Below are 25,172 nucleotides of genomic sequence, written 5' to 3' on the forward strand. Positions count from 1 at the left end.
GCTTTCCATCATTAAATATAATGCTGACTATAGTTTTGTCATATACAGCCTTTATTATATTGAGGAATGTTCCATGGATTCCTAGCTTCTCCAGAGCTTTAATCATAAAGGGATGCTGAATCTTGTCAAGTGGTTTTTCTTCATCTCTTGAGATGATTATGTAATTCTTGCCCTTGCTTCTGTTGATGTGATAAATTACATTTATTGACCTGTATATTGAACTAGCTTTGTATTCCTGGAATGCATCCTGTTTGATAATAGTGTATGATTTCGTTTGGTTAATTGTTGAATTTGGTTAGCCAGAACTTTATTGAGAAGGTTTGTATCAATGTTCATCAAAGAGATGGGTTTGTAGTTCTCCTTATTTCATGGGTCCCTATCTGGTTTGGGGATGAGTGTTATGCTGACTTCATAAAATGAGTTTTGTAGTGATCTTTTACTTTCTATTTCATTGAAGAGTTTGAGAAGTAATGGCACAAGTTCTCCTTTGAAAGCCTTATAGAAGTTGTCTATAAATCCATTAGGTCTTGGGCTTTTTGTGGATGGGAGGTTTTTAAATTGCCATTTCAGGCTCTTGGCACAGGTTGGAACTTCCTAAGTAAAGTCCCAAAGACACAACAAATCAAAGAAAAACTGGATAAATGGGACTGTATCAAACTGGAGAGTTTCTACATTGCAAGGACAAATTAACAAGATAAATAGAAAACCCACAGCATAGGAGAAGACTTTACCAGCTATGCATCAGACAAAGGCCTCATATCTAAAACACACTTAAGAGCTCAAAAAGTTAACTCTTGGGCTGGGAATGTGGCTCAGTGGTAGAGTGCTTGCCTTGCCTGCATGAAGCCCTGGGTTCGATTTCCTCAGCACCACAAAAACAGGAAACACTGGAAGTGGTGCTGTGGCTCAAGTGGTAGAGTGCTAGCCTTGAGCTGAAGAGCTGAGGCACAGTGCCCAGGCCCTGAGTTCAGGCTCATGACCAACAAAAAAAGAAAGAAAGAAAGAAAAGAAAAGAAAAATTAACACTCCCCCAAAAATAAACTTTCAAAGAAACAACACCTCAATTAATAAATGGGCTAAAGTCTTAAAGGGAGGCATCTCAGAAGAAGAAATAGGAATCCTAATAGACACATGAAGAGATGTTCAACATGGCTGGCCATAAAAGAAATGCAAATCAAAACAATACTGAGAAGTGGCACTGTGACACAAAGGGATGGATTGCTAGCCTTGAGAAAAAAAAAATTGAAATTCTACCTCCCCCAGTTAGAATGGCTGTTATCAAGAAAACTAACAACAAATGGTGACAGAGATGTGGCCAAAAGAGAATGTAAACTTGAGCACTATGGCAGCTCCTCAAAAGATTAAATATAGAGCTTCCCTATGACCCAGCAATTCTACTCCCGGGCATTTATCCACTAGAACACAAACAAGGCCACACTAAAGCTACCAGCACAATCATGTTCATTGCAGCATTGTTTACTATAGCCAAAATATGGAATCAATCTAGGTGTCCCTCAGTGGATGAAAGGATCAAGAAAATGTGCTACATATACTCTTCTGCCAGAAAGAATGATATTGTGTCATTCAGAAGGAAATGGAAAGACTTGGGAAAAAATTATATTAAGTAAAGTAAACCAGACCAAAGAAACATAGGTTGCCTGCTTTCCTTCATTTGTAGTAATTAAAATGTGCCTATGGGATACTACAACTAAACAAACTAGGTGGTAAAAGACAAAAGAATAGATTCCTTCTTCCTTCCTTCCTTCCTTCCTTCCTTCCTTCCTTCCTTCCTTCCTTCCTTCCTTCCTTCCTTCCTTCTTTGCTTGCTTGCTTGCTGTTTATTGGAGGTTAGAGTCCCATGAACTTTCTTGCCCAGGGTTATTATTATTATTAGTTTATTTTTTGGTCAGTTGTGGGGCCTGACCTCTCGGACTGGGCGCTGTCCTTCAGCTCTTCAGCTCAAGGCTAGTGCTCTACAACTTGAGCCACAGCACCACTTCCGGCTTTTTCTGCTTATGTGGTGCTGAGGAATTGAACCCAGGGCCTCATGTATGCAAGGCAAGCACTCTACCACTGAGCTACCTTCCCAGCCCCACCCAGGGTTATTTTTAAACTGTGATCCTCAGATCTCTGCCTTCAGAGTTGTTCAGATTACAGGTAACAGAGTTAGTCCTTGATAATTGCCTTGATAATTGTGTCAATGGGAAATTGAAGGCCTGAATGACACTTTTAAAGAACTAGAGTTTCTGAGTATGGCTAATGTGAAATTAAGTTCACTGGCCCAGCTCCCTAGCTTGAATAAACTTCGAAAGTTGGAACTTGGTGACAATATAATTTCTGGAGGTTTGGAAGTCCTGGCAGAGAAATGTCCAAATCTTACCTACCTCAATCTGAGCGGAAACAAAATCAAAGACCTCAGTATTGTGGAAGCTCTGCAAAATCTTAAAAATTTGAAAAGTCTTGACTTGTTCAACTGTGAGATCACAAACCTGGGATATTACAGAGAAAGTATTTTTGAGCTGTTGCAGTAAATCACATACTTAGATGGATTTGATCAGGAGGATAACAAAGCACCAGACTCGGAAGAAGACGATGATGAGGATGAAGATGAAGATGAAGATGAAACTGGTCTACTTGAAGGATATGAGGAGGAAGAAGAGGAGATGGAGGAAGAGGAGGAGGAGGAGGAGGAGGAGGAGGAGGAGGAGGAGGAAGAGGAGGAGGAGGAGGAAGAACAAGAACAAGAACAAGAACAAGAGAAGGAGGAAGAGGAGGAGGAAGAGGAGGAAGCAGATTCAGAATTTGGGAGAGGGAGAAGAGGAAGTGGGCCTTTTATACTTAATGAAAGAAGAAATTCAGGATGAAGAAGATGATGATGACTATGTTGAAGAAGGGGAAGAAGAGGAGGAAGAAGAAGAAGGCCTTCGTGGAGAGAAGAGAAAATGAGATGGTGAGGATGATGGAGAAGATGAAGATGACTAAATCATCCTAAGATTCGATTTCCTACATCTCCTGGGTGTGCAACAGAGTGATCACATCTTCTTCCGTTTTCATGTATGATAGCTCTCCCTACCAGAAAATAATCTGTAACTTTTTTATTGGAGAAGTGTGGTTTTGCTATTTTTTCCTTATCATTCCAATTAAGATTTACTAGTTTGCTAATGATCATGTTGTATGTAGAGAAAAATTCTCATTAACTCCCTCCTCCCTCCATTGTGCAATTCTCTAGCAATGTATTTGGAATCTTAATTTTTCTAATTCAGGTTTACTGTATTAGACATTTTTAGCCTAGAATTAAAACATGATCAATTTTAAAAAAGACAAAAGAATACTGGAACATTCACACAATGAGACCAAAGGCATATATTCTCAGGAGAGGATCACAAAGGTTCAATAGCTATGGTGCATATGATCATATAAAATAATATTTTTGAAATGAGCTCCAAGAAATGGAAACAAGAGTTTTATTTCTTTGTTTTTATTTTTGTTTTCTTTACCTTTTGTCTTGTTTGTTAGTTCATCTGTCTTTGAGAGGTAAGGAGTAGCACAGAAATCGAGGGGCAAAGAGTAAACAAAATTAGCAGTGGTACTCACTTTTCAACACTATGTTGAAAATGAACTATACAACTTGTGGAGAGATAACAGGAAAAAATTGGGAAAGAGTGAGGGAAAAGGTGACATTGTTCAAAAAGAAATGTACTCATTACAGGTTACTTTATGTAATTGTGACCCCTCTGTACATAACCCTTACAATAACAGTAATATATATTTTTTAAAAAGAAAATTGATGGGAATAGCCTATTGTAAGAGTAAACACAGATTTCCACATTAACAGCTGAACAGAGAAAAAATAGAGCCCTTTCATTTAAACATTATGTGTGAGTCAGATACTTGTGTCTCATGCCGGTAATCCTGGCTGCTCAGGAGATTGCAATTAAGAGGATTGAGGTCTGAGGCTACTTAGGACATAAACGAGAGGTCCCTTCTTAAACAATAGCTGGACATGATGGCACATGCCTGACATTCCAGCTATGTAGGGGGCCGAATCAGGAGGACCATTGTTCTAGACCACTTTCAGACAAATGAAAAAAAATCCGTAAGACTCTATTTCAATGGAAAGAAGCAGAGTGTGTGGCAGCTGCTGTGATCACAGATGCAATGGAAGCATGAAACACATATGTATGTCACTGTCCAGGTGCAGGCTGGGAAAAATAGCCTGTAGGAAAAAGAGCTGAGGATATGACTTAGTGGTAGAATACCTGCCTAGCAAGTGAAAGGCCCTGAGTTCAAATCCCTATACTGCCAGAAAAAAATCATGAGTGAATAATGAATTGTGTAAAAATTGAAAATTTGCAATCAATGACTGTTGAGAAACTATACTTATGGATCATGGCCAGGCCTGGGGGGGGGGGGGGGAAGGCGAGTGGGAGGGGGAGGAGAGAAATGCAGAAAGGGATTATGGACTAATCTGCTTTGTTGTCCTTGCTCCCACACCTCTCCTTTTCTTTTTTTTTATTGTGAAAATACCATACAGAAGGGTTACAATTACATGGGTAAGAAATAGGGATACAGGTGGACCCATTGCAACAATGAGATGTACAAGTCGTTATGTTGAAAAACGAACTTTACAACTTTGGGGGGGGAGTGATGGTAGGGGTATGGGGAGGGTGGGATATGGGAAGGGATAGAAAGGGGAAACAAAGGAGAAGGCAACAATGCTTGATAAGAAATGTACTCATTTCAAGTAGAAAAGGTCAGATAAGTTGATGTTAGGGAATGAACCCCAAGATAAGTATTCAAATGTTTTTGCTTTCATGCAATTGTTTCTAACATATTTATAAGATATTTCTTTGCTGCTTTGTATGTCCCTCCCCCACGGTATAACCCATGCTTTCACTGTATTTGATGTTGGTATAATTTGTGGAGGGGAAGGGCAAAAACAAATTGTTTAACTAGGGATACAGGTGGACCCATTGCAACAATGAGATGTACAAGTCATTATGTCAAAAAACGAACTTTACAACTTTGGTGGAGGGTGGGGGAAAGTTCGGGTGGGGGGAGGGGGTTGTATGGGAAGGGATGGGAAGGGGAAACAAAGAGGAGGCAACAATGCTTGATAAGAAATGTACTCGTTATCTTGCCCATGTAATTGTAACTCCTCTGTACGGTATTCTCACAAAAAAAAAAGGTGTAAAAGTAAAACCTAAAATTTAAAAAAAAATCCTATCTTTAAAAAAAAAGGTAGCTCAATGGTAGAGTGCTTGCCTTGCATGCATGAAGCCCTGGGTTCGATTCCTCAGCACCACATAAGCAAAAAGAAAAAAGTCGGAAGTGGCACTGTGGCTCAAGTGGTAGAGCACTAGCCTTGAGCTGAAGAGCTGAGGGACAGCACCCAGGCCCAGAGTTCAGTTCCCATGACCAGACCCAAAAAAGAAAGAAAGAAAGAAAGAAAGAAAGAAAGAAAGAAAGAAAGAAAGAAAGAAAGAAAGAAAGAAAGAAAGAAAGAAAGAAAGAAAGAGAGAAAGAAGGAAAGAAGGAAGGAAGGAAGGAAGGAAGGAAGGAAGGAAGGAAGGAAGGAAAGAAAGAAAGAAAGAAAGAAAGAAAGAAAGAAAGAAAGAAAGAAAGAAAGAAAGAAAGAAAGAAAGAAAGAAAGGTACTCATTATCTTGCCCATGTAATTGTAACTCTTCTTTATGGTATTTTCATAATAAAAATTTTTTTGAAAAATTACATGGGCAAGATAATGAGTACATTTCTTATCAAGCATTGTTGCCTCCTCCTTTGTTTCCCCTTCCCATCCCTTCCCATACTTCGCCTCCCCCCCAAGGTTGTAAAGTTTGTTTGCAATGGGTCCACCTGCATCCCTGTTTAAACGGGGATGCAGGTTTTTTCCCTTCCCTTCCACAAATTATACCAACATCAAATACAGTGAAACCAGGGGTTATACTGTGGGGGAGGAACATACAAAGCAACAAAGAAATCATCTTATAAATATGTTAGAAACAATTTCATGAAAGCAAAAACATTTGAATACTTATTTTGGGGTTCATTTCACCTAACCTCAATTTATCTGATCGTTTCTGCTTGTCTCAGACATATACTAGTATACACCTCTCCTTTTCAAGAAAGCCTGACATTGAGTAGACACTGAGCCAAGCTACAGCTGGTAACAGATCCAAATGATGATAACCTGCCTATCAGTAGACATTTGCACTGGGTTTGCAGTTTTGATCTGTATCCCCACACAAGTGACAGATCAATCAAATTGTCTGGAATAGTGAGTTCTCAAGAAGGAGTCTGAGAAGGTATGTCCAAACCTGGCCTGAATCTAATGTTATCATGCATCATGGGAAAATGAGCCTGATTCATTGCCCACTGTCACCCTTTGATCAACTCTGACCATGGAATTGCACACTATCCTTGAATAATGTGAATAATGAAGTGATCTGTCTAAGTTAGGGTTGGGAAAAGGTCATAAGTCACTGCCTATGGAAGACTCTTCCTGAACACCTGCAGAGATGATTGCTTGGGCTGTTGAGGAATGAGGACTCCAACAAGGTGGCACACATCTCTTTGGCACACTTAACGATGGATTGTGGAATGCCAGCAATAATGATAGCTCACTCAGCTGAGCCGAGGAGCACATCCCCCGCATCCTGAACCTGAGCCCTGTACTCTTCTATCTCCAGCTTGCATCCCCCCTTTTCCAATGAGAGAGCTGCATTGACTAGCAGGGCCAGTAGAACCCTTGTGCTGTTGGTCACAGAACCTCTGATCTCTTCCAGTTTGTCAATGATCATTAAAAGCTCTGACAATGGGATGAATGAGTCCAGTCAAAGTGATCATTCCCTCAGACAGTTCCCTTCTAAGATCTCCCTGTGTGCACTTGTCTCCTAGCTCATCTTCTTAACTGAGTCTCCTTTCTTTCCTATGAGACAAACAACTTCCTTTCCATGCATAAGTACCCAGATGGGGAGAGCGACCACTTGCCATCACAAGTGTCCATATTGAGGAGTGTGGTGGGAAACTAGACTTGAAGTGGCCATGCCTTTGGTCTCTAGCGATGGAGAAAGCCCCAAGCTACAGGTGTGGCTGAAGGGAAAGAGGGAGCAAGGTAAGATGTAGGAGGCCCCATGGGTGGGCAGAGGAAGAATACATGGTAGAATAGGAGAAAGGATGAGGATGGGGAGAGAGGGGGAGGAGACCCTGGGTGAGTTGGGGGCTGCAGAGGGTGGGCAAGGAGAGGGCTCGGGCTGTGGCTACTCCAGCTGCGGCTTCTGCTGGTCTCTTTGTTTTTACTTGTCTTAGTTGCTATCACACTTTCTGAAGCATTTCCAAACTGTGATTGAAGTTGTATTCATGCCGTTCACATCTTTTTTTTTTTTTAATATTATTTTATTTTATTTGAGAACATACTGTACAGAGGGGCTACAATTACATGGGCAGGATAATGCATACATTTCTTACCAAGCATTGCAGCCTCCTCCTTTGTTTACCCTTCACCTCCCTTCCCAGCCTCCCCCCTCCCCCCACCCAATTATACCCCCCTCCCCCCCCACCGACATTGTAAAGCTGGTTTTGACATGACATTTTGTACTTCTCATTGTTGCAACAGGTCCACCTGAATCCTTAAACGACTTGTTTGTCCCCATCTCCTCCACATGTTATACTGACATCAAATATAGTGAAAGCAGGAGTTACACTGTGGGGGAGGGACATACAAAGCAACAAAGAAATAATCTTATAAATGCGTTAGAAACATATGCATGAAAGAAACAAAAACATTAAAATACATATTTAAGGGTTCATTTTCCTAACATCACATTATCTGACCTTTTCTGCTTGACTCATACCTATACTAGATATTGCAAATAAGGGAAACCATGGGACCTATGCTTCTTTGGGCCTGGCTTACTTCACTTAATATAATTTTTTCCAAGCCTTTCCATTTCCTAACAAATGGGGAAATGTCATTCTTTCTGATGGAGGCATAGAATTCCATTGTGTATATATACCACATTTTCTTGATCCATTCATCTACTGAGGGGCATCTGGGTTGGTTCCATATCTTAGCTATGGTAAATAATGCTGCAATAAACATAGTTGTGCTGGTTATCTCTCTCTTGTTTAACATCTCACTGAACACCTTGCATGCAGCCTGTATTCCAGTAATAGATCACAATGTAAGATCTTTTTTGGGTGTGTGTGTGTGTGTGTGTGTGTGTGTGTGTGTGTGTGTGTGTGTGTGTGTGTGTGTGTGTGTGTGTGTGTGTGTGTGTGTGTGTGTGTGTGTGTGTGTGTGTGCATGAGAGGGAGAAGGAGGGAGAGAGAGAGCTTACTGGGCTTGAATTTAGGGTCTCACAGTCTCACTTGGCTCCTTCCACCATTTGATCCAGCCCTCCACTTCTGGCTTTTTGCTTGTTAATTGCAGATGAAGAATTGCTTGGATTTAGGATTTATCTGGCTAGGCTGGCTTTGAACCATGAGCCTCAGCTCTCAGCCTCCTAAGTACTAAGACAACAGGCTTGATGCTTGGCTTAGGCTGTTTAACTTGTGTTTTTTTTTCTAGTATTTTCTCAGGGTTTTGCATCTATATTGTGAGGATGCTGCCTGTTGTTTCCTTTTCTTGTACTAACTTTTTGTTTTGTTACTTTGGCAATAGGATAAGACTGACCTCACAACATGAGCTTTTTGGAATAGTCTAAGCAGGATTGGTCTTAATTCTTCTAGAAATACTGGTAGAATCCACCCGTGAAGCCATCTGTTCTTGAGCTTTTCTTTTCGAAGTGGTTTCTAATTACCAATTCAATCTCCTTTTTAGTGTAGTCTATTTCTTTCTGATTTTGTCTTGGAAAGTTTTATGTGTGTTGGCTTGACTAGATTAAGAAGTCACCAGAAAAAAAAAGAACTGGAGGCTGGGTGCCAATGGCTGTAATCCTAGCTACTCGCTAGTCTGAGATCTGAGGATTACAGTGCGAAGCCAACCTGGACAGGAAAGTCTGTGAGACTCTTATCTCCAATTAACCCCTAAGAACTGGAAGTGAACCTGTGGCTCACATTGCAGAGCACTATCCTTGAGCAAAATAGCTTAGGGACAGTGCCGAGGCCCTGAGTTCAAGCCCCAGAGCCAACACAGGAAGGAAAGGAAGGAAGGAAGGAAGGAAGGAAGGAAGGAAGGAAGGAAGGAAGGAAGGAAGGAAGGAAGGAAGGAAGGAAGAAGGAAGGGAGGGAGGGAGGGAGGGAGGGAGGGAGGGAGGGAGGGAGGGAGGGAAGGAAAAGAGAGAGAAAAAATTAGAAAGAGAAGAAAGAAAATGAGAGTGAAAATAAGCAGAGCATGGTGGTATACCTGTACTCCTGCCTGCACAGAAGACATAGGTAGGAGGATCATGATCTGACACTGGCCCAGGACAAAAACAAATCCAGACCCTATGAAGAAAACATCCTAGCAAAAGGACTGGATATGTGGCTCAAATAGTAGAGCACTTGCTTCACAAGCACAAGGTCCTGATTTCAAGCTGCTGTCTCTCAAAAAAAATACTTAAGCAGACATTTTTGTATGAATTACAAAAATGAAACTTTCTGTTTACAAACATGATAAGTAAAATGAGTTCTAAAGGTGATTTTATTAAGAATGTGGAACACTGGGGCTGGGAAGGTGGCTCAGTGGTAGAGCGCTTGCCTTGCATGCCTGAGGCCCTGGGTTCGATTCCTCAGCACCACATAAGCAAAAAGAAAAAGCTGGAAGTGGTGCTGTGGCTCAAGTGGTAGAGCTCTAGCCTTGAGCTGAAGAGCTGAGGGACAGCGCCCAGGCCCAGAGTTCAGGCCCCACGACCGGACCCCTGCCTCCCAAAAAAAGAATGTGGAACACATATACAACACAAAGATTATAAAGGTAGGTACAGTGCCCTGGAGAGTGTTAGCACTGGATTTCCAGCTACACCCAATGGAGAAGCCACTAACCCCACACAGGAAAGAAGATGGTCAGCAGAGCTGCCCCAGAACTCTGTCTTGGTCTCTTACTCAATGCCCAGTAACTCAATCCCACTTTAAAATAGCTTGTACCTTCACTATTCAATGCTAGTTGTAATTGGGGAAATCAAGCTAGCTTTCAATCTTCCTTTACACCTATTTTCTGGATAGTTAAGTATCCATTCCTTTTATTAAGCCAGGAATGCAAACAGCAGGAATCTGACAGTAGGTAGTTTTAGAGTTGCCAGGGGTAGAAATGACTGTTTTTGCAGACTATCATTTTTTTTCAACTGCTCTCATTACCTACACAATAGCAATGTTGCAACCTGTCCAGGTTTAAGTTTCCAAAAATATAGAGGAACAGATACCTAAGTTGTTTGAAAAGTAACTACTAGATGGCTAATAGTTACTAGATATCCATCAATTCCCAGGATGGGAAGGATGCCCTTGGTAGCATGGACTGTCATTTGGACTGACATTCCAAACAGGCAGCCTGTCATGAACAGAGTCACCTGTAGTGAATGTACCAACTCTGCAGGAGGAGCAACTCCTACCCAATAAGGAAATGAGAGAAAACCTAGCCAGAAACTCTGAGGATCCACTGTAAGAGGAGTAGAAGCTGAATAAGATCCAGATTCCTCCCAGGAAGTGAGGAAGTGAATGTACAAAACTAAAGGTTGACTCATTCACTCAATTATGCTCCGGATTTTTAGTAATTACTCCCTGAGCCACTCAATTGAAAAAGAAATTCAATAGAAAATAACTTATCAGTGTGCCGGGCCTGCATTTTTATTTCCCTTTGGAAAATGTAAAGTCATAGTACAGGTACTGGGTATCACTCATGTGGCTCTTCTTCTGACTTTTTTGAAACCCAAGCAAAATGAATCCTTGCTTATCTTTAGACAAATGGGAAGGGAGAAAGATGAAAAAGGCAGACCTGGGAGACATTCCTAGGTGGTTCCTCCATGAAATTGTACTTTTCTTATGAAAAGCTCTCATGCAGGGCTGGGAAGGTGGCTCAGTGGTAGAGTGCTTGCCTAGCATGCATGAAGCTCTGGGTTTGATTCCTCAGTACCACATAAACAGAAAAGGCCAGAAGTGGTGTGGTAACTCACGTGGTAGAGTACTAGCCAGAAGCAGGAGGAGGAAGAGGAGGAGGAGGAAGAGGAGGAGGAGGAGGAGGAGGAGGAGGAGGAGGAGGAGGAGGAGGAGGAAGAGGAGGAGGAGGAGGAGGAGGAGGAGGAGGAGGAGGAAGAGAGGAGGAGGAGGAGGAGGAGGAGGAGGAGGAAGAGGAGGAGGAGGAGGAAGAAGAAGAAGAACAAGAAGAAGAAGGAGGAGGAGGAGGAGGAGGAGGAGGAGAAGGAGAAGGAGGAGGAGGAGGAGGAGGAGGAGGAGAAGGAGACGGAGAAGAAGAAGAAGAAGAAGAAGAAGAAGAAGAAGAAGAAGAAGAAGAAGAAGAAGAAGAAGAAGAAGAAGAAGAAGAAGAAGAAGAAGAAGAAGAAGAAGAAGAAGAAGAAGAAGAAGAAGAGGAGGAGGAGGAAGAAGAAGAGGAAGAAGAGGAAGGAGCAGCAGCTCATGCAGCAGGGTACATTGATGCACACCTGTAATACCAGCACTCAGAAAGCTGAGGCAGGTAGGTTTCCACGAGTTTAAAGCCAGCCTGGGCTCCACAGCAGGACCAACCAAAATAAAGTGTACTCTCTTGCTCCTTTGAAGCTGGGTCTAGGGAGCTTCAATAGTTCTAGTCTGTGGTGTGCCTGTCCCCTGTGCACAGATTTGATTTGTCACCTCTGTGCTAGCCCAACGGTCTTATTTTCAGGTGAGATAACTTCTTCTTTGTCCTCCAGAATCCCAGCGTGTTCTTTACCCACTAGCTCGTTCCTTGTGTCTGCTTTGCTGGACCTCCTATCTTACTTCACTTTAATTTGGATCTCCCACAGAAGCACAAATAGGTGATTTAGAAAGCACAGGAAAGACCTGCGGAGGACCAGGGAAAGCCACTAAGCAAGTCAGCATTGCATAAATGCCACTTAATCCCACAATAAAATTCTAGAAAATCGTGTGGGAACAGAAAACCACATCTCAGATGTATCCCAAATGAGTGTGAGGGAGCGGGGTGGAGGGCAGGAGGGTTAAACACCGTTTTTCACCAGGCAAGGGCTGAGAGCTGCTTTGGCGATAACTAGCACCCTGCTACTTCAGACCTGCCATGCACACGGGAAAGAGGAGCTCCCTAGGTTCCAGGAGAAGCAAAGGGAGACAGAACCTGGAGTAGAAGTGATAAGGTCTTGGAATGGGGAATCCCTCCTCTTTCCTCGGAGTTTACTTTCTTTCCTGCTTGTCATTCTGTTTTGTTGCCACTGTGACAAATACTTGGACAAAAATCTTAAGGGAGGTAGGATTTCCTTTAGCACATGGTGTCAGGGCTGTATTCCACCATGGCAGAGAGGAGATTGGCAAGATTGCTATGATCCAGAGATCACTCTGGTCTTTCTTCTCGCCTTTTATTCCATCAGAGCCCCAGCCTGCCCAGCCTAGAATGTCATGTTGGCCCCATTCAGAGCAGGTATTTCCTGCTAGCTTGATCATCCCTGGAAACATACTGGCAGTCACACACAAAGGTGTGTTTCATTAATTTATCAATCTCTTCTCCATCGAATCAAATTGATGGTCATCATTTCATCTATCACAAGAATGACTTTTCCCAGTTAATAAGGTTTTAACAGTTTGGCACTAGTGGCTCAGGCCTGTAATCCTAGCTACTCAGGAGTCTGAGATCTGAGGATCGTGGTTCAAAACCAACATAGACAGGAAAGGCTGTGAAACTCTTATCTCTAATAAGCCACCAAAAAGCTGAAAGTGGCTCAAGTGGTAGAGCACTAGCTTTGAGAGGGAAAGAAAAAAAAGCTCAGGGACAACACTCAGGCCCTGAATTCAAACTCCAGGACCAACACACATAAAAATATTTTTAACAGGTAAAACACAAATAGAAGACACTATATATTTCAATGAATTTTAATATTCTTCCTGATAACGATATTGCATTGCTTTCACTAGGTTCATTTCTAAGTTTTATGTTTTATACATGCAAATATATACACAAATGTGTCAAAATATTTAAATACTATTATTTTGAAAGTGTATATTCTGTTGGTTATTTGCTGATACTTGGAAATTAAATTGCACGGTGTACACTGATTTTATATCCTGTGTGAAAAGCCATAGATAAATAACACAGCACTTCAAAGTTCAACTGCTCGTGTGTTTGTAATGAGAAGAGAGGATATTCATTAATCATTCAGTCTTTCTTGTTTGTGAGATGTGAGCTATTTGGTCCTGACATTGTGTAGAGTATGAATATGAGGAACTGGTTGGCAGACATGACAAGGGGTAACACTTGTTACAGTCCTAAATGAACAAGCATTTGGAAGACTGTATTTTCAAAATAGCCACCATGATTTCTCCTCACATTCACGATCTTCTACACTGTAACAGCACCACTGTCTCGTGGAGAAATGATACCTATGCCATCTTCTCTTGGGATTGGGTGAGTCTCTGATTATTTAAGTGAATAAAGTATGACAGAAGTGACACAGACTTCCAAGTCGAAATCACAAACAAATGAAACCATTTCTACATTGCTGTAGAAGATAAACTCAGAGACACCCAAGTCCAACTACTCTAGGATCCTACACTTGGGAGAAAGCCATATCCTGTGGCAAGGTTTCATATGAGTATTCAGCTTGGTACCTGCCAAGATGCCAGGCAAAATCAACATCAACATGGACACAGTGAAGAATAGATCCCAGTAAAGAAGCCATCTTTGAAAATAGATTCTCTAGGCTCCAGATAGTTCCATTTTTCCAGGCCAAAATTGCAAATATCACAAGGAAAAGAAATCTGTTCTCATAATGCCTTTGTTGAATGCCCAACTAGAACTTGATGGCATAATAAAATTTGTGCTATCTGATTCTGAAAATTCTCATTTGAAGAATTTCTTAAAGATAATTTTCTGGCTGGACACTGGTGGCTCACACCTGTAATCCTAGCTACTCAGGAGGCTAAGATCTAAGGATCGAGGTTCAAAGCCAGCCTGAGCAGGAAAGACAGTGAGACTCGAATCTCCAGTAAATCACCAGAAAACTGGAAGTGGCACTGTGGCTTAAGTGGTAGAGCACTAGCCTTGAGCTGAAGAGCTGAGGGACAGCGTCCAGGCCAAGAGTTCAAGCCCCATTATCGACAAAAAAAAAAAAAAAAAAAAAAAAGAGAGATCATTTTCTGCAGTATTTTATGACATGGTGACATCTTTTCAATGGTGTTCTTGTAGGAGCTCACTCTATGATATAGCCAAGTAGGCCTAGACTTAAATGACCCATTGCAACAGTGATACTCACAAGACACTATGTTGACCATGAACTTTACAACTCCCAGAGGGTGGGGGACGCTGGGAAGGTGGCTCAGTGGTAGTGTGCTTGCCTTGCATGCATGAGGCCCTGGGTCCGATTCCTCAGCACCACATAAGCAGAAAAAGCAGAAAGTGGCTCTGTGGCTCAAGTGGTAGAGCGCTATCCGTGAGCTGAAGAACTGAGGGACAGTGCACAGGCCCAGAATTCAGGTCCCATGACCGACAAACAACAACAACAACAACAATGGGGGAGGGGGAGGAGAGTGAGGGAAGGAAGGGATAGTAGGAGAAAAAGGAGGGGATAACAATGTTTGACAAGAAATATATTCATTACCTTACTCATGTAACTGTAACCCCCCTGTTCAGTATCTTTACAATAAAATAAAATCATATATGTGTGTGTGTGTGTGTGTGTGTGTGTGTGTGTGTGTGTGTATCAGCTATTAATTCGAGGTCAAGTGGCTTATCTTCTATAAGCCTCAATTTTCTTACCAATACCGTGGTGTAAGCCAGGTAGTGACTGAAGCTGTAATCCTAGCTAGATGGGAGGCGGATATCAGGGGATTAAGGTTGGAGAACACTCTAGACATAAAAGTTCAAGAGACCTCATCTCAATAAATGTCTGAGTTGGGTGCACATGTCTCTTAAACAACTCAATAAAAGCAAAGCTATACAAAAATAACTAAATAAAATTGATATTTTACACCAGTTAGTGTGAAATGGTTTACTACAGAACAATAGTAAAAGATATGTGGATTTAACCAATCATTCTCAGACCTCTGGTGATAGAGGATTAGAGACTTATTTCCTTACATTTACATACTAATTTCTCTCCTTCTCCCTCTTTCAAATAGTTTTTGATAGGTTTTATTATGCTGTCTCATAGATAGATACAGAGTAGATGATTAAAAAGAGACAAAGAGGTGATAGATAGACGATAAGTAGGTAGATAGATAAATAAGCTGGATAAGTAGGTAGATAGATAGATGGATAGATCGATGGATGGATGGGATAATATACTTTGATCTTCACTCCTCAATATTTCCTTTTCCTCCTCCCTTTTCTGCTAATCCCTCCCACCAGACAGACCACACTTATAGTCTGGCTCCATTATCATTATCATTATCACCATCATCAATTTAGGTCTAAATTCCACGTTAGGCAATTTTGAGACTGGGCTTGCCTCACACAAGTTGATGATCTCCAATTTCATCTATTTTCCTGAAGATGACATAATTTCACTTTTCTTTATGGTCATGTAATATTCCATGTTGTGGTTGGGTGGAAAGAAAGAAAGAAAGAAAGAAAGAAAGAAAGAAAGAAAGAAAGAAAGAAAGAAAGAAAGAAAGAAAGAAAGAAAGAAAGAAAGAAAGAAAGAAAGAAAGAAAGAAAGAAAGAAAGAAGAAAGAAAGAAAAAAAGAAAGAAAGAAAAAAAGAAAGAAAGAAAGGAGAGATAGATAGATAAGAGAGATAGATAAGGATATACTATATCTTCTTTCTCCGTTCATGTGTTGTTGGGAACTTCAGGTGCTTTCACAGCTTGGCTATGGGGAACAGACTCATAAGCATGAGTCGCAGGTATTTTTCATATACACTGATTTAGACTCTTTTGGATATCTACCTATGAGTGGTATGGTAGGGTGATAAGGCAGGTTAATTTTTTGAAGAACTTCCATAATGGCTGCCTTAGTGGTTATACTGGTTCACAATCCTACAGCAGTGTTTCATTCCCCATCACCACATCCTTGACAGCATTGATTGTTGCTTGTTCCTTGATGATGACCATCCCAAGGGGGGTGAGATGAAATCTTAGTGTGGTTTGGATTTGCAGTTCCCCCATGCCTAAAGACGTTGAACATTTCTTCTGTTATTTATCAACCACAAACAGCTCTTCTGAGAACTGTCTGTTCATTACACTTGTTCATTTGTTAATTGGATTGTTTGTTTGTTGGCTGTTTCATTTTTAGAGCTTTATTTTTTAATTTCTCACTCTTTATTATCTTTCAGTAGCTGTACAATGGAATTGCCATTCCGCAAAGCAGTTTGGGAACACAATGCATCTTGAGAACTGATCACTTCTTTTAAAGGCTCAGCTTTCATCAGAGCTAGTTCTCTACCAAAGAAACAGATTCAGACATGTGGCAAACAGAATTAAATCGACTCACTTACAGGATCAGGTTCTGAGATAAGCATCCCACCTGGACCTGAGCGGACTCTCCTCCGGTGATTTAGAGTCCCCAAGTGCACATTATGAACAAACCAGACTATAGAAGACTCCCTGGAGGTCATTTACAGGCTGTTCTGTGTATACAGGCAGATTCTATTACTAAACTCCTATGAGTAAGAAAACTAAATGAAGAGTGCAAATGTAATGCTGACAACTTCCAATGGGGTACAGTCCAAAGTCTTGCCTCCTTAACCAGAGTTCAGTGTCTTAACAAGTGCTCAAGCAGTGAACTTAGAACTCTCCTATATTCTGGATGTTAAGCCTTCACTCATTGAATAGTTGGTGAATATGTTCTCCCATTCTCTGGGTTGTTAGGGATTTAAACTCTGCTGGGTGGTTGATGATATTAGAACAGGGCTACACAGAATGTGTGTATCTAAATTCTAGCTACTGATTAGAGGTCCAGAGAACCCATTTTGTCACAGAATGATACACAATTCAGAATGAAGACTTGCCCACTTGGGACTATGTCTTTCTTAAGATATCTATTTTTCCAATCAAGGCCATCACACATTTCTTGCTACTCTGGAGAAAGGACAGCCATGCCTACCTCATCCTTGGAACTGGCACCAACTTCAAACTAAGCCTTATTCAGTGACTTTAGCTTCATCTTGAATTCCTAAAATGATGCTTTGCTCAGCTGATTTTTATCTTTTTTTTTTTTTACAAAGGAAACTCGAGAAACACAAGCACACATATACACACACAATGAAGAGGCTATTACAAACACCCGTTGTGTTGAATAATTAATTGCTCCCCAAAATACAATCGAGCTGACAAAGTTGAACTGAATTCCAGCCTTCTATCGTCTCGCCTTTTCTCATGTCGGCTGCTCCTTTGGGGACCCCAGAGCAACATCTTGCTAGCTTTCTTCTTTGACCGCCACAAGCAAGAAAACATCCCTGAGCCTTCCAGTTACACTTTCCTCTTTCAAAAGAATTGCTGAAAATATTAGCCAGTCACTTTGGAAGATTTTCTCGTGTCCTTTTCTTCTTGCTATTTTGAGTGACTCGCAGAACTATAAAGCGCAACTCACCATAAAATGAATGAGCATGCACTACAATAAAAAGACACTCTTTGATTGTACATGTCTGAAATTGCTGAATGATTTTAAAGAAGAGTGCAGAAGAATTCTTTGGAGAAAAATATCTTTCTTTTCTTTTTCCAAAACTTGCTGGTTTCCCATTCTGGAAGGAAGATGCTAGAGTCCCAATTTCAGGGATTTTAATTTAACAGGCAAGAATCCTGTCAGAATCCCAGGAGGATAACACTAACTCAGAGCCCTCAAAGTATTCCCACCCAAGACAATATTACACCAGCTCCTGTGGTGCCTGCTGGCAGCCCTATTTGCCTCCTTTTAGACTAAGAGACTAACCTAAAGATTTTCAGAGATCTGCTCTTTTAAAAAAAAAAAAAAAAAGAAAAGAAATCAAAACCCAGCACCAGGCTCTGGTGGCTCATGTCTATAATCCTAGCCATTCAGGAAACAGAGATCTGAGGATTGCAGTTCAAAGCCAGTATGCACAGGGAAGTCTATAAGACACTTATCTCCAATTAAGCACCAAAAAAGAGCTGGAAATGGAGCTGTGACTCAAGTGGTAGAGTGCTCACCTTGAGCAAAGAAAGCTCAGGGACAGCAGACAGGCCCTGAGTCAAGACCCAGTTCTTGCACTCCCCTCCAAAAACAAAAATGTTAAACCCAGGTCACTTCTATTAATGAGAATGTTTCAAGAAGTATACAGCCTCAATTGTTTTCATGGGGGTGGGGGTGTTCTAAAGTAGAACTATTACAAAAGGAACCACAGTATGAGAAAACTCATTTCCCATAGACACAGTCACTCCATGGGGCAGCCAGCCTGCTAAGACATTCCTGGCAATTTCTTCACCCCTCTAAGCACATGCCACTCTGGATGCAGAGGTGGAGTTTATGCCATTGCCCCTTGCATCTGAGTGGGAATTCTTTTTACTTTGACCAATAGAATGATTATCCAATGCTCTTTTGGAGGGTCTCAGACATCTCCATCTTTGAAGAGATCTTGAACTCCCAATGGAAGAAATTTTAGCCTACTGGAGAGAATAATAAAGAGGATAATAAAGCAGAGACAAAGATTCTATGAAGGCGTACAGAAGGCTGCTGAGATAGAGAATACTCAGTGCTCACCAATCCTGCAATTCATCAAATTGTTCAATGGCCCTGAGTCTCAGCTTTTGAATCTGTAAAAACAAAGGCAGCACCTATTTACACTGTGTAGAAAATCCAATAGAATCGTTCTTTATATGAGCATCTACAATGTGCCATGAACTGAGGACCCAACTGCATGGATATAAGCAGTCATATACATTCAGACAGATGATTGTCAGACAGACAGACAGACAGGCAGGCAGGCAGGCAGGCAGGCAGGCAGGCAGGCAGACAGACAGACAGACAGACAGACAGACAGACAGACAGACAGATAGATAGATAGGTAGGTAGGTAGGTAGGTAGACAGCTAGATAGATAGTCAGCTAGATAGACAGGCAGCTAAATAGACAGATACATAGATGTGGTTGTTGCCTTACAAAAACCCACAGTCTAGAAGAATACACATGTCAAATCCACAAACCTGGTCCTAGAGCATGCTTTGAAAATAGTTTTCAATGATAATATGATTTTTTTAGCTATGCAGCATACTGAGAGGCTATAAGCTTGTAAGACATAATTCCTGTCCTCAAGGAGAATGTTCCTGAAATGGTCTCACTGTGACACTGCTCAAACCCACAATTTCCTGCTTTAGTCCCTTGAATTATTTATTAGGTTACGTGTGTATGCCACTCTGCCTGAATCCGAGGCTTTATTAATAGAACTAAAAATTATGGGGAAAATCCATGCAGTGATAAAGTAAAAATGCCTTCTACATATATCATCATGTTCTAAACTCTACAAATGCTACCCAGGACACTTACAAATTGGTAGGTTTATTTGGGAATAGCCTTGTAGAACATGATGGAAGTGGAGAAAGAGAAAAACAAACTTCCAAGGACTAGCAGGTCATGCCTAGGCTGTGTTATGAAGAGCTGATGCTCCTGAGTGAGAAATAGCTCCAGTGAAGCAGTGACTAGAGAAGACCTGTCCAAAGAACTCTCCCACAAAGGAAATGTTCTCTTTTATGTCCAGGATATCATCCCCTTGGCCACACATGGCCAGTGTATACTTGAAATGTGGCTGGTATAACAAAGAAACTTAGTTTTGAGTTTATTAAATTTGATCGCTTTAGATTTAGGATGGTTCATGGATACTGTATTAGATGACACACTTCTATTACTCTCAGAAATGTTACCCAAAATCTGATATATTAAGTTTATTATCCTACCATTCACTAGTCACCTTCAATTATCACTATAAGGTATAAAATCTAAGTGTTGGGCTGGGAAGGTGGCTCAGTGGTAGAGCACTTGCCTTGCATGCATGAAGGCCCTGGGTTCGATTCCCCAGCACCACATAAGCAAAAAGGAAAAAAGCCGGAAGTGGCGCTGTGGCTCAAGTATTAGAGTGCTAGCCTTGAGCTGAAGAGCTGAGGGACAGTGCCCAGGCCCAGAGTTCAGGCTCACGACTGGACCCAAAAAAAAAAATCTAAGTGTTTCCTATGCTACATGATTCCAGGACAACTTGATGAGTTATCAAGGTTTATATGTTTATCAACATTCTGAGTTTATCTGAACCACTGATTTTCCCCTTCACAAGAGCGTTGCTTCCTGAGAAGAGGGAGGAGGGGAAAAAAGAGCCAGCAATGAAGGCTAAAATGATGGAAGGAGTATTTTCCAGAAATCTCTTCATATGTATCTGTCTCCATGGTAACAAATAACAGAGAAAGGAGGGAAGCCAAGAATAAAACATTGGAAGCATAAATAACTGGAATAAGAATCCAGGCAGTCAGATACCAGTGGTTCACACTTGTAATCCTAGCTGATCAAGAGGCTGAGCTGTGATGATCATGGTGCCAAGTTAACTGTGGCAGGCAAATCTATGAGATTGTTATCTCAACAAAAGGCTAGAAGTGGAGATGTGATTCAAGTGGTAACCCATCAATGCTGAATGGAAAGAAAGAAAAGAAAACAAATCGGAGCACAAAGCCCTATAGTCACACCCCAGTGCTGACAAATGATAAAAATAAAAAAGAGATCAAGCAAAGAATTCTGAATTCAGAGTAACCTTTAGGGCACTAGTAAATCAAAGCTGGAAAATGAAGCAATTATCCTGATGGCCCAGAGCAAAAAGAAATGTTTCACCTAGAAACAGCCAGCTATTTCCCAAGTGGGATGATGCTCTTGTTGTTCATTTCTGTCAAGTTGAGCTGATAATTACTAGAATTCATTTTCTCAATATACTCTTCAGGATAGCTCTATAGAAAGAAAACTGCATAAGGACTTCCTAGAAGCAAAAGTCTGTCTGCAATATGTCTGATAGAAACATTTGGAGGAACTAAACCAAAGGCCAGATTAGAAAACCAGAAAAGAATAGAGTGCACACAAATCATGAAGCCCTGCGGGATGTAAAGCCTAGCTACTTGGGTGTTTGAAATCAGGAAGATCACAGATGGAGGCCAGCCTGGCAAAGGAAATTATGAGACGCCATCCAGCCAATGAAAAGTTGGACATGATGACAAATGCCTGTCATCCCAGCTACTTGAGAAACATAAATAGGACTGCAGCTCTCCTAAGCAAAAGGAAAATCCTATCTTAAGAAGAATGAAAGCATTCAAATAATAAAAAACATATTTTTAGGAGGTGGGCATATGGGGGGAGCACAAGAATGGAGGGTGGAAGAATGAGAAAATGCAGTTATTGTATTCATTGTATATCATGTAAAAATTTAACTGTATAACCTGTGGGTGGAGATAACAGGGGATATAGGGGGGGAACAATGGAAGGGATGACACTGACCAAGAAGCATTATACACATAATATGACTTACAGAATTGTAACCCTTTTATACAACTACTTAATAATAGTATTTTTAAATAATGAAAGAAAAAAGAGCTGAAGGCTTGCTCAAGTAATAGAGTCCCTCCCTAGCAAGAGTTCAAACTCTAGTACCACCAAAACAACAAGAAGAATTAGATTTCTTTCTACCAGACTTGCACTGGTGCTTCATACCTGGCTCTGAACACTGGGGTCCCTGGCTTTGGGAAAGCACTTACTAGGGAGAAAAGTGGGGAATGTGGGTGGGACAAGAGGAAAGAAGGAAAGAGGAAGGGAAGGAGAGAAGGAGAAGAAGAGGGGAGGGAGGGAGAGCCAGGGACCCAGGGACAGGGTTCTCTGAGGGAGCAGCAGCTCCATGTCACTGTTTAGGACTGCATCAGTAGTGGAAACTATCATGACTGGTCTTATTTCCCCCACATTACACCTAAAAAAGAAAATCCCTTTGGAGTCTTATATATAAATATAAAAGGGGTAACTGGGCACCAGTAGCTCATGCCTGTAATCCTGGCTACTCAGGAGGCTGAGATCTGAGGATGGTGGTTCAAAGCCAGCCCAGGCAGGAAAATCTATGAGACTCTTATCTCCAATTAACTACCAGAAAACCAGAAGTGGTGCTGTAGCTCACGTGGTAGAGCACACGCCTTGAGCTAAAGAGCTGAGGAACAGCATTCAGGCCCAGAGTTCAAGCCCCACAACCGCAAAAAAAAAAAAAAAAAAAGAAAAGAGTGACACTGATCAAGACATATGGCATTCATAACTGCTTTGTTAAATGGCAACACCTTTGTACAACTACTTAAAGCTCAAACAGGCTTGTGGAATCCCTGATTCGGAGAAATGGCTTTGAAAAAGAAGTGTGTTATTAGAATTGTTAATGAGGGGAAGAAATAACCAAACAACAAAATCAGTTTGAACATATTACCCTGGATTCAACAGCCCCCCCCCCTCTCTCTCAGACCCAGCAGATCTAGAAAGTCAGAATACTGTAGTAGATCGCACAAGGGAAACTCTCAAGTGATGACTTTGCCTCTGTGTACCCCAGGTAGCAGATACTGCTGGTTCTGTGGCAGGTTGAAAGGCTGATCAGTGGTGCAAGACTGTGTAAGGGTACATTAGCCACCAAAGGATACCCTCCTGCCGTTCAGCACTTTGTGCTAGGAGCAATCAGATTTCCAGAAATAGACTCACCCGAATCCCCTGTATTGTATTTTCCCAAACTGAACCTGAACTTTCAAGGGGCTGGACTTGACTTTTATTTTTTTTTAACTCTCCTTTTCATAGATGATTGAATTTCCTAGTGCTGCTTTCAGATCAGATGTTATTTTAGGCACAATTCAAAGAAAGCCATCCGTATACATTGAAGAGCAGTGGGTGGCAGAAAAGTTCAGCTTCATTCCTGATTCAGCTATGAGACTCATCAGGGGGTGTAGGAGAAGGTGGAAAAAAACCCACAAAGGCTCCAAGGTCATTGGGAAGTACAAGTATTTGACTACACAGGATGCTGACTGGAGCTTAAAGTCTACCAAGTTTCTAAAAGGAATTTGGTCTGCCAAGTTTCTAAAAGAGATTTATAGGATGAGTGTGGTTGTGTTTGTGTGTGTGTGCTTGTGCATGCACATGCACATGTGCACACACAGATATATATTGGTACTGGGGCTTGGACCCAGAGCCTGGGCACTATCCCTTACCTTTCTCTGCTCACTATTGATGAAACACCAACCTTTGAGCCACACCTCCACTTCCATCTGTTTTGGTGATTAATTGGAGAAAAGAGTCTCAAAGACTTTCCAGTGCCTGGGCTAGCATCAAACTATGATCTTCAGATCTCAGCCTTCTGAGTAGCTAGGAATATAGATGTAACTCACCAGCACCTAGCAAAACTTTTTAATATGAGACTTAATTCCCATGCACATGTACTAACATCAAAGGCAGCATATTTAAGCCTTGTACCTGGGCATTTAATTTTTTTTTTCTTTTGGTCAGTCATGGGGCTTGAACTCTAGGCCTAAGCACTGTTCCTCAGCTCTTCAGCTCAAGGCTAGCACTCTACCACTTGAGCCACAGCGCCACTTCCAGTTTTCTGGTGGTTTATTGGAGATAAGAGTTTCACAGCTTTTCCTGCCTGGGCTGGCTTTGAACCCTGATCCTCAGATCTTAGCCTTCTGAGTAACTACGATTACAGGCATGAGCCACCACTGCCCAGCAACATTTAAATTTTTAACAACAACAAAAAGCTGGTATGAAGTCACAATGGGAAAGTATTGCTTAATGTATTAAAGGAATCTTTGATGCTAACTTGCTGAGTTAACCTTCTCTCAATGAATAGAATCACTCTCCAATCCTAGATCCTCACCCACCTTCAGAGCCTCCTCTCTCCCCTCCCTGACCTCCTCCTAGAACTGCCTCTGACCTACCACAAATAAATCTAGAGGCATTTGTGGAGCACCAGACTCTGTGCAAAACCATCTGCCTAATTGTCTCACTCTTTTCACAATACGGGGAAAAAAATTCAGAGCTCAGGTAGATAAATAACTTGCCCAAGAAAAGACAGCTCATAATTAGATCTGTCTGGTTGCTGAATTTATACTCCAAAGCTTTTTGTTTGACCACAAGAAGAGAGTAGTGCTTTTTTTTCCCCTAAATTCAACGTTGGAAGCCTTCACGATGGCAGCTTGAGGAAAGAATTTCTGGTATTGGCGAGACACCCACACCAACACACCCTCAGCTTTCATTTTCCTTTCTACTTTGTTCTACAGTGTACAAGACAAACAGTCCCATCTTAATTTATTCCACCGGGAATAAATCACCAAGCATCTGGATGCCTTGAACTTGTGGAAAGGTAGCTGATATTGGTGTTGTTTCGTTGCTCGTTTCCTTGTTCGCGATTTCTTTCCTTCTCTGGATATCTAATCCGTCTGTGAGCACCTTGGACAGCGCCCACCACGGTCTTCTCTCAGGGGGCCCCTCCCTTCCCAGCCCCTAACTTGGAATGTAGGCAAAGAAAAATGTGTTTGTGCTTGGAGAAAAAATAACAATCGTAACAACAAAAGTGGGGGTAAGTCATAGCAGCCCTGCCACACATCTGCTCCATGAAGCTAGAAGCAAACAAGGTAAATAAATGCAGAAGGGCTTAGAAGCTTCAGAGATCTGAAAGGTTGTTTTGTTTTATTTTGTTTTTTCAAGATGATTTTTGTCACCTACGTTCCACATTTCAGTGAGAATATTTAGGGTCTCATTGAGCATCTTAAATGGAACTATGTAAGCCCTAGTTGTGTTGACAATGTGGCCATACCTTGGCTAAGTATCCAGAAGAAAATACAGAGCTGAGAAATATATGCCTCATTCTTGGACATTTCTTGGTGGTAGAGTCCAGATTAATAGATCAGGCTCTTGTTCTGAGATTTCCTTATGACAACAAAATGTAACACCAAAATGCTAATAGGCAAGAGTGGGGGGAAAATTTGTGTGTGACTTTTGTCTTTATCATTTTGGCAGATGTCTGTTTTTTAAATGCTGGCGTTGCTTAAAGGTTGTTTTAATAAGAAGGGAAATTAGAAATCTGCACGTTTAAAAACAGAAAAAAATGATCCAGTGTGCTTCTATTTTAGAGACTGCT

The 25,172-nt window shown here is 41.4% G+C and overlaps 1 pseudogene; it reads left to right on the forward strand.

Annotated features, from left to right (window-relative positions):
• Positions 1–2,193: 2,193 nt before the first annotated feature.
• LOC138824528 (acidic leucine-rich nuclear phosphoprotein 32 family member E-like) lies at positions 2,194–2,982 on the forward strand (annotated as a pseudogene).
• Positions 2,983–25,172: the final 22,190 nt, after the last annotated feature.

The sequence above is a fragment of the Dipodomys merriami genome, unplaced genomic scaffold (assembly GCF_024711535.1).
Source record: "Dipodomys merriami isolate MVZ:Mamm:240054 unplaced genomic scaffold, mDipMer1.0.p SCAF_13, whole genome shotgun sequence".
In the NCBI taxonomy this organism is placed as follows: Eukaryota; Metazoa; Chordata; class Mammalia; order Rodentia; family Heteromyidae; genus Dipodomys; species Dipodomys merriami.